This window comes from Staurois parvus, unplaced genomic scaffold, assembly GCF_062004578.1.
Source record: "Staurois parvus isolate SC_StPar_1 unplaced genomic scaffold, SC_StPar_1.0 ptg001287l, whole genome shotgun sequence".
NCBI classification, from domain to species: Eukaryota; Metazoa; Chordata; class Amphibia; order Anura; family Ranidae; genus Staurois; species Staurois parvus.
In genome coordinates, this window is record NW_028319083.1 from 334,104 (window position 1) to 342,518 (window position 8,415).

The 8,415-nt window shown below is 43.8% G+C and overlaps 2 non-coding genes across 2 annotated transcripts; both read right to left on the reverse strand.

The window, feature by feature from the left end:
- TRNAT-AGU (transfer RNA threonine (anticodon AGU)) lies at positions 1-74 on the reverse strand. Its single transcript has one exon. It is a non-coding gene; the product is annotated as a tRNA-Thr (tRNA).
- A 7,988-nt stretch (positions 75-8,062) lies between these two features.
- On the reverse strand, positions 8,063-8,136 carry TRNAI-AAU (transfer RNA isoleucine (anticodon AAU)). Its single transcript has one exon. It is a non-coding gene; the product is annotated as a tRNA-Ile (tRNA).
- Between the last annotated feature and the right edge of the window lie 279 nt (positions 8,137-8,415).

An 8,415-nucleotide genomic window follows, 5' to 3' on the forward strand; every position in this document is an offset into this window, starting at 1 on the left:
AGGCACTGCTGAGATTCGAACTCAGGATCTCCTGTTTACTAGACAGGCGCTTTAACCAACTAAGCCACAGCGCCCTGGTGCTTGGTCTTCTTTTTTTGTTTTATTTATTTAAATACATTTTGGCAAATATAAGACGTTTCAAAAAGATAAATTCATCTTTCTTTTTTTTTTTTTTTTAATTGTAAATATACATATTTTTGCAGGTTAAAAATTTTTAATTTTTTAAATAGGAGTCTGTAAAGCATTGCACCTGTGAACAGCAGATTGTGGGTGCAATCTCAGGCTCCTGGAGACTGTCAGCTGTCTGCCCGTACCTCGTATGGGAAGGCAGTTACACAAGGACAGGAAGAAGCAATAAACTACTAAAGCACTCACCAGCGTCCTGGTAGTTCATTCAGAACTACAAGCCGTCAGCTGCAATGGCTGATGGTAGTTGCACCCATTTACCAATTACTGTCTTTGTTGGTATATTGCATAAAGAAATTTACCAACAAAGAAGGCATGTGAACCCATACAGGCAGAGAACAAGGGCACTCCACTGGCTTGATGACTTGGTCACCTCATCACCAGGCCCTTGCAGTTTATTGTCTGCAGTTTAGGGAAGGGCTACAGATTCATTGGTGCTTGGTGGGAGTCTTGGGACTCCCCCAATAACTTAGTGCCATTCATAACCATTTAACCACTTTCCAACTGCCCTATAGCAGAAGTACTTCTACAGGGCACAGGGATGTGCAAAATCACGCATATATACGTGATTTTGTATTCAGGCACGGTCCCTACCCGCACCGCTATTGGCTCGCCGGTATGTCAATCACCGGGTCCCGGCCAACGGTTCTCGGCTGGGACTCGGTGATCATCGGAGGAGCTGACAGGGGAGAGGTCTGTATGTAAACAACACAGATCTCTCCCCCGTCACCACCAACAGGCTGCTTTATATTGCTCTGTATAGCATAGCAGAGCAATACAAAGCAGCATGTCTACACGGTAAAATACACAGTTAACCCTTTGATAGCCCCATTAACCGCTTCCGCGCTGCCCTATAGTAGAAATACTGCTACAGGGCGGCACGGGTGCGCAAAATCACATATATAAATGTGATTTTGTATTTCTGGGTAGGAGGCGTGCGCACCCTACCCGCGCCACCATTCGCGGCCTCGGATATCAATCACCGGGTCCCAGCCAGTGATTACTTGCCAAAAACGGTGATCATCGAGTATCTTCAACAGGGGAGAGACCTGTATATAAACAACACAGTTCTCTCCCCTGTCAGCTCCTGCACACTGCTTTGTATGGCTCTGCATGGCAGACCAATACAAAGCAGTGTGCTTACAGTGGAAAGCACAGCACACAGCACACGTAGCAAAACAGCACACAGTTAACCCTTTGACCACCCCTCATGTTAACCCCTTCCTGCCCAATACCATTAGTGCACTGTCAGTGCTTTTTATTAGCACTGATCACTGTATTGGTGTCACTGGGGATGTCAGCGGCAGTTAGTCAGTTCCCCCCCACCCAGTGTCAGAATGCCCACCGCAGTCCCGCTATAAGTCGCTGATTGCCACCATTACTAATATAAAAAACAACAAAGACATAGAGCAGAATACATTTTGACCTAAATTTATGAGGAAATGTGATTTTTAAATTTTTGCACTGGACATGTTTAATAGCAAAAAGTCAAAAATATAGTTTTGTTTTTTTTTAATTGTCGGTATTCTTTTATTTATAGCACAAAAAAATTAAAAATGCAGAGGCCATCAAATACCACCGAATTTGTGGGAAAAAAAGACAAATTTCATTTGGGTGTAGCATTGCATGACCGCGCAATTGTCAGTTAAAGTAACATAGCGCCGTAACGCAAAAAAAAAAAAGCCCTGGTCAGGAAGGGGGGAAATCCTCTGGAGGACAAGTGGTTAATATTGGTGTTGGTGGCATCTTATGGCACTTATTTTTGTAAATTAAAAGAAGTTCTGCAGTTTCATGTTTTGTTGATTTAATATTTTCTACAATTTTTTTTAATTTTTATTAATTTTTTTTTTTGGGGGGGGGAGAGGTAGACTTTGCTCATTATATTTCAAGGTAAATATATGGGCATGTGCAAATTGCATAAACTTTGTGTTTTAAAAAATTTACAGTAAAATGCAATTCCTTATTTTTATTCCCAAAAACAAACAAGAAATTTAAAAAAAATGTGTAATGTACATGAACACACCTTACCAAATCAAAGTCTGTTCTGGGAAAAAAAGAAAACCATTTAATAAATTAAGGGAAATAAATGATGCAATGCTGCCATCTCATGGCGAATCAATGTATGACAACCAGATACACCAAAGCAGAACACCCTTTGGACCCTGCATTCACTATATCTGGTCTCCCCGGACCCTGCATTCACTATATCTGGTCTCCCCGGGACCCTGCATTCACTATATCTGGTCTCCCCGGACCCTGCATTCACTATGTCTGGTCTCCCCGGACCCCGCATTCACTATATCTGGTCTCCCCCGGACCCTGCATTCACTATATCTGGTCTCCTTGGACCCTGCATTCACTATATCTGGTCTCCCCGGACCCTGCATTCACTATATCTGGTCTCCCCCGGACCCGGCATTCACTATATCCGCTCTCCCCGAACCCTGCATTCACTATATCTGGTCTCCCCAGACCCTGCATTCATTATATCCAGTCTCCCCGGACCCCGCATTCACTATATCCGCTCTCCCCGGACCCTGCATTCACTCTATCCGCTCTCCCCGGACCCCGCATTCATTATATCCGCTCTCCCCAGACCCTGCATTCACTATATCCGGTGTCCCTGGACCCTGCATTCACTATATCCGGTGTCCCCGGACCCTGCATTCACTATATCTGGTCTCCCCGGACCCTGCATTCACTATATCCGGTGTCCCCGGTCCCTGCATTCACTATATCCGGTGTCCCCGGACCCTGCATTCACTATATCTGGTCTCCCAGGACCCTGCATTCACTATATCCGCTCTCACCAGACCCTGCATTCACAATATCAGGTCTCCCCGGACCCTGCATTCACAATATCCGGTCTCCCCGGACCCTGCATTCAATATATCCGGTCTCCCCGGACCCTGCATTCATTATATCCGGTCTCCCCGGACCCCGCATTCACTATATCTGCTCTCCCCGGACCCCGCATTCACTATATCTGCTCTCCCCGGACCCCGCATCCACTATATCTGGTCTACCCGGACCCCGCATCCACTATATCCGGTCTCCCCGGACCCTGCATTCACTATATCTGGTCTCCCCGGACCCTGCATTCACTATATCTGGTCTCCCCGGACCCTGCATTCACTATATCTGGTCTTGCCGGACCCAGCATTCACTTTATCTGCTCTCCATGGACCGTGCATTCACTAAATCCGGTCTCTCCAGACCCTGCATTCACTATATCTGGTCTCCCACAGTACACACAACATGGAATGTGCAATTATTTTAGTAAATATAAACTGCTAAATACCTTTTCTCATCAGCATTTAGCGCAGTCTTGTGACTTCAGCAGAGCACTGGTTAAAGCTTGTAGGAGGAGTTTTCTTTCTGCTTTAGAAGGATGCAGAACCCTTGACCTCTGGACATTGCTGATTGGCCCCGTGCTGATCACATGCACTCTCCCAAGAAAAAAAAAAACCTGTCTAACAATACACACCAAACTGAGCATGTACAGAATGGCTACGGGTTCAGTCTGTCTTATCAGGAGATAAGACGTGGACATTTGAACAAGAGGAGGATCAGAGAAGACAGGATCAAATGGCCTTTTTACACAATGCAGAGGATTAACCCCTTAGGTTCCACAGGGAGTATAACAAGCATGCTTTCCTGCATCTACAGACTGATTGTACTGTTGTGGGTGTAGTAACCCTGTGTAAGCATTGAATGGTGAGACTTGGAGATTACGCTGAGCTGTCTTTCTTCTGAATGGCACAGTGGGGGAATGTGCTGCTGGTGGGGCTGGAAATAAAGTGAACCTGTTGTTTTTTTTTCCCTCCATGTGAAGAGAACAGGTTCACTTTAACATAGACTTATGCAGGCCATAGACGGGTCGAAAATCGGCCGATTTTTCTTTTAAAAAAACAAAAAATCGGTCGTTCAAGCGGCCGACGTTACCAGCAACGGTAAAAAAAAATCGGCCCATTTTCATCCCGTCTACAGCCGGCAAAAAGTGTCCCTGCAGAGAGCTCCGCTATTTCTTTGACAGTTCTTTGACATTTATAGCGGTTGCAACAATGTATCTATTTGTATCCATTTCGGATACAGATGTTTTTATTCGGAAACAAATAGATACATTGTTGCAACCGCTATAAATGTCAAAGAACTGTCAAAGAAATAGTGGAGCTCTCTGCAGGGACACTTTTTGCCGGACTGGAATTCCTCTTCTTCTTCATCCTCTTCTTCTTTTTCATCCTCTTCTTCATCTTCCTCTTCATCCTCTTCTTCATCCTCTTCTTCTTCTTCATCCTCTTCTTCTTCTTTTTCATCCTCTTCTTCTTCCTCTTCTTCTTCATCCTCTTCTTCATCCTCTTCTTCTTCATCATCTTCTTCATCCTCTTCTTCTTCATCATCTTCTTCTTCTTCTTCCTCCTCTTCTTCATCCTCTTCTTCATCCTCTTCTTCTGCTTCCTCTTCTTCATCTTCTTCATCCTCTTCTTATTCATCATCCTCTTCTTCTTCTTCTTCTTCCTCTTCTTCTTCCTCTTCTTCTTCTTCATCCTCTTCTTCTTCCTCTTCTTCTTCCTCTTCTTCATCCTCTTCTGCATCCTCTTCTGCATCCTCTTCTTCTTCTTCCTCTTCTTCATCCTCTTCTTCAGCTTCTTCATCCTCTTCTTCATCCTCTTCTTCTTCATCCTCTTCTTCTTCTTCATCCTCTTCTTCTTCTTCTACTTCATCCTCTTCTTATTCATCCTCTTCTTCTTCTTCATCCTCTTCTCCTTCTTCTTCCTCTTCGTCTTCTTCTTCATCCTCTTCTTCATCCTCTTCTTCTTCTTCCTCCTCCTCTTCTCCTTCATCCTCTTCTTCATCCTCTTCCTCCTCTTCTTCCTCTTCTTCTTCATCCTCTTCTCCTTCTTCTTCTCCATCCTCTTCTTCTTCTTCATCCTCTTCTTCTCTTCCCCTTCTCCTTCTTCCTCACCCTCTTCTTCATCCTCTTCCTCTTCTTCTTCTTCTTCTTCTTCATCCTCTTCTCCTTCTTCTTCTCCATCCTCTTCTTCTTCTTCATCCTCTTCTTCTCTTCCCCTTCTCCTTCTTCCTCACCTTCTTCTTCATCCTCTTCCTCTTCTTCTTCTTCTTCATCCTCTTCTTCTTTTTTCTTCTTCTTTTTGTCTTCCTCTTGCAGGTCACGGCTCATGCGCAGATTTTTTTATTGGTAAAAGATGGGCCGATTTGCCCATCATTGCTGCGAAAATCGGCCGATCGGCAAAATCGGCCGATTTTTTTCCAACTTTACCGATAAAAAAAATCTGCCAAATAACCGAAAAATGGCCGAACATTTAGCCCACTAACGATCCGAAAATCGGCCGATTTTATTTTCAGCCGAACAATCGGCCGATTTTTGACCCATCTATGGCCTGCATTACTGGACCATCTCTATGTCTTGTCCCTCAGGACCTACGCTGTGTTCCTTGCTTCAGATGTGACCATTCTTCACTCACCGCACAGCTGTCCCTCTTGCTGAGTCCCCAGACCTGCTGAACCGTGTCCTAGTAAGGTGCGGCGGGTGGATAGTTCCTGGGCACGGCGTCTTCTGCTGATCGAGACCATAGAGGGTATGCTGGCTAAGCCGGGCCATGAAAAGGGGCTTCAGTTTCAGGCCAAAGCTTCATGGGGGGATGTGCAACACTTTAACCGCTTCTGTGCCGCCCTGTACAGAAACACTGCTACAGGGCGGCACGTGTGCACAAAATCATGTATATATATACGCGATTTTGCAGTTCCCGGTAGGGAGCATAGCAGAGCCATACAAAGCAGTGTGCTTACAGTGAAACACACACACACAGACCCCATAGTAAAACAGCACACAGTTAACCCTTTGATTGCCCCAGATGTTAACCCCTTCCTGCCCAGTGCCATTAGTCCAGTGTCAGTGCTGATCACTGTATTGGTGTCACTGGGGATGTCAGTGACACCAAGTCAGTTCCCTCCAGTGTCAGAATGCCCGCCGCAGTCCCGCTGTAAGTCACTAATCGTCGACATTAGTAAAAAAAAAAAAATCCCAATATATATATATGCTATGTCTTTCACGTAAACCAATTCATTTACACGTATTAGTTTTCTTTTTCACAAAGACACGGAGCAGAATACATTTTGGCCTAAATTTATGACGAAATTTGATTTTAACCCCCCTGGCGGTATTCCCGAGTGTAGCTCGGGGTAAAGTTTCAGTACCAAAAGCGGTAACCTCGAGCTACACTCAGGAATACACTGCAGCGTTGCTCTGGGATCCCTCGATCGCTTACCTTGTCCTGCGCTCCCGCGATGTCCCCCCTCCAGCATCCCCGGCCATCTCCTCCGGCTGATGCCAGCATCCGGCTTCCGTGTTCTGGTCCCTGTGACGTCAGGATGTACGGGGGACAGAACGGCGGCAAATTTAAAAAATTTTTTAAACTGTCATTGTCTTAGAAATTAATTTGACATAGTATAACATTCCTGTATCAAACCATTTCACATACATTTTGTCCCGAGTGCTTTGTCCGGCGCCCTGCCTGCATTTTTACTGTTCTTTCTGCCTGGAAACTGAGAAACGTCCATGGCGTCCAAAAAGCGTCCCTTTAGGTCAGACGCGGTTTTAGACCGGCTAGAGAACAGCGATAGTAAATCAGAACCACTTGCAGAATTGGGTGATAATGATTTGTGGGGGAAATTCCTCATCAGACACTGAAAACGATTCTGCGACTGAGCTCAGTGATGTGCGAACTTGGCGCTCTATTTCACATTTCAGTGTTTTTGGTTTGATTATATTATTGAAATACATTTATTATTATATTATTATTTTTTATGATTATTTATTAAATTATAATTTATGATTTCGTGTTTCAAATTTTATCATACCCAGAATGTTTACTAGACTCTTGTTCGGACAGATTTCAGTGAGTTATTCCTAAAAATTACAGGCCTACAATAAAAAAACTACATATTTCCATGCAAAAAAATGTACCGCTTTGAGCACAGAAATATGGACATAATCAGACCGCTAGGGAGGTTAACTGACATTCGCACGGTCATGCAACGCTGCACCCAAATGAAACTGAGAAGCGTCCAAAAAGCGTCCCTTTAGGTGAAAAGCGGTTTTAGACCGGCTAGAGAACAGCGATAGTAAATTAGAACCACTTGCAGAATTGAGTGATAATGATTCGTGGGGGAAATTCCTCATCAGACACTGAAAACGATTCTGCGACTTTGCTCAGTGATGTGCGAACTTGGCGCTATATTTCAAATTTCAGTGTTTTTGGTTTGATTATATTATTGAATTAAATTGATTATTATATTATTATTTTTTATGATTATTTATTATATTATAATTTATGATTTCGTGTTTCAAGTTTTATCATACCCGGGATGTTTACTAGACTCTTGTTCGGACAGATTTCAGTGAGTTATTTATAAAAATTACAGGCCTACAATAAAAAAAACCAACATATTTCCATTGAAAATAATGTACCGCATTGAGCACAGAAATACTGACACAATCAGACCGCTAGGGAGGTTAAACAAAAATTGTACAATCTGGTATCGTATGACAAAAATATTCGCTCTTGTCCCTTCGGATATTGTGGCACGAATTGTCGTGATCGGCTCTCGAAAGCTGCGTACTAACGATCCGATTATCCGACGATCGATCCTCGTACAAAAATTTTCAGACAATTTTCTTATACTGCGTACGGGGCATCAGTAATTTGCTACTCAATGAGAATGCAATAGTGACCAATCAGGCCAAGTCATGCTAACAATTCATTCAGTAGGACCAATATCCAGATCAGTAATAGATCTTTTCAAAAGCAGCGATGATTACTGCAGTACTCCTTCGCTTACAGTAGAAACCACATGGCCCGTACGGGGATCGAACCCGCGACCTTGGCGTTATTAGCACCACGCTCTAACCAACTGAGCTAACCGGCCAGGGATCGCCAAGTGTCCCACAATGCAACTGGAAATGGAACAAATACAATTAATGTCTGTATCCAGTTTAATAAGTTTTGGTAATATTGATCTGAACAGCCAATTCATTAAAACTGACATTTAATCTGCTTTTATTTTCCCTTCCTTGGTTCTCATTCCCCCCCCCCCCCCCATCATTACCATGCTAATGAGATTGTTATATAAAACCTGTTTTCATTGCATATCTTATTTTAGACACAATTGCATCACCACTGTGTCTCTGGGCCTCTCTACCCACAT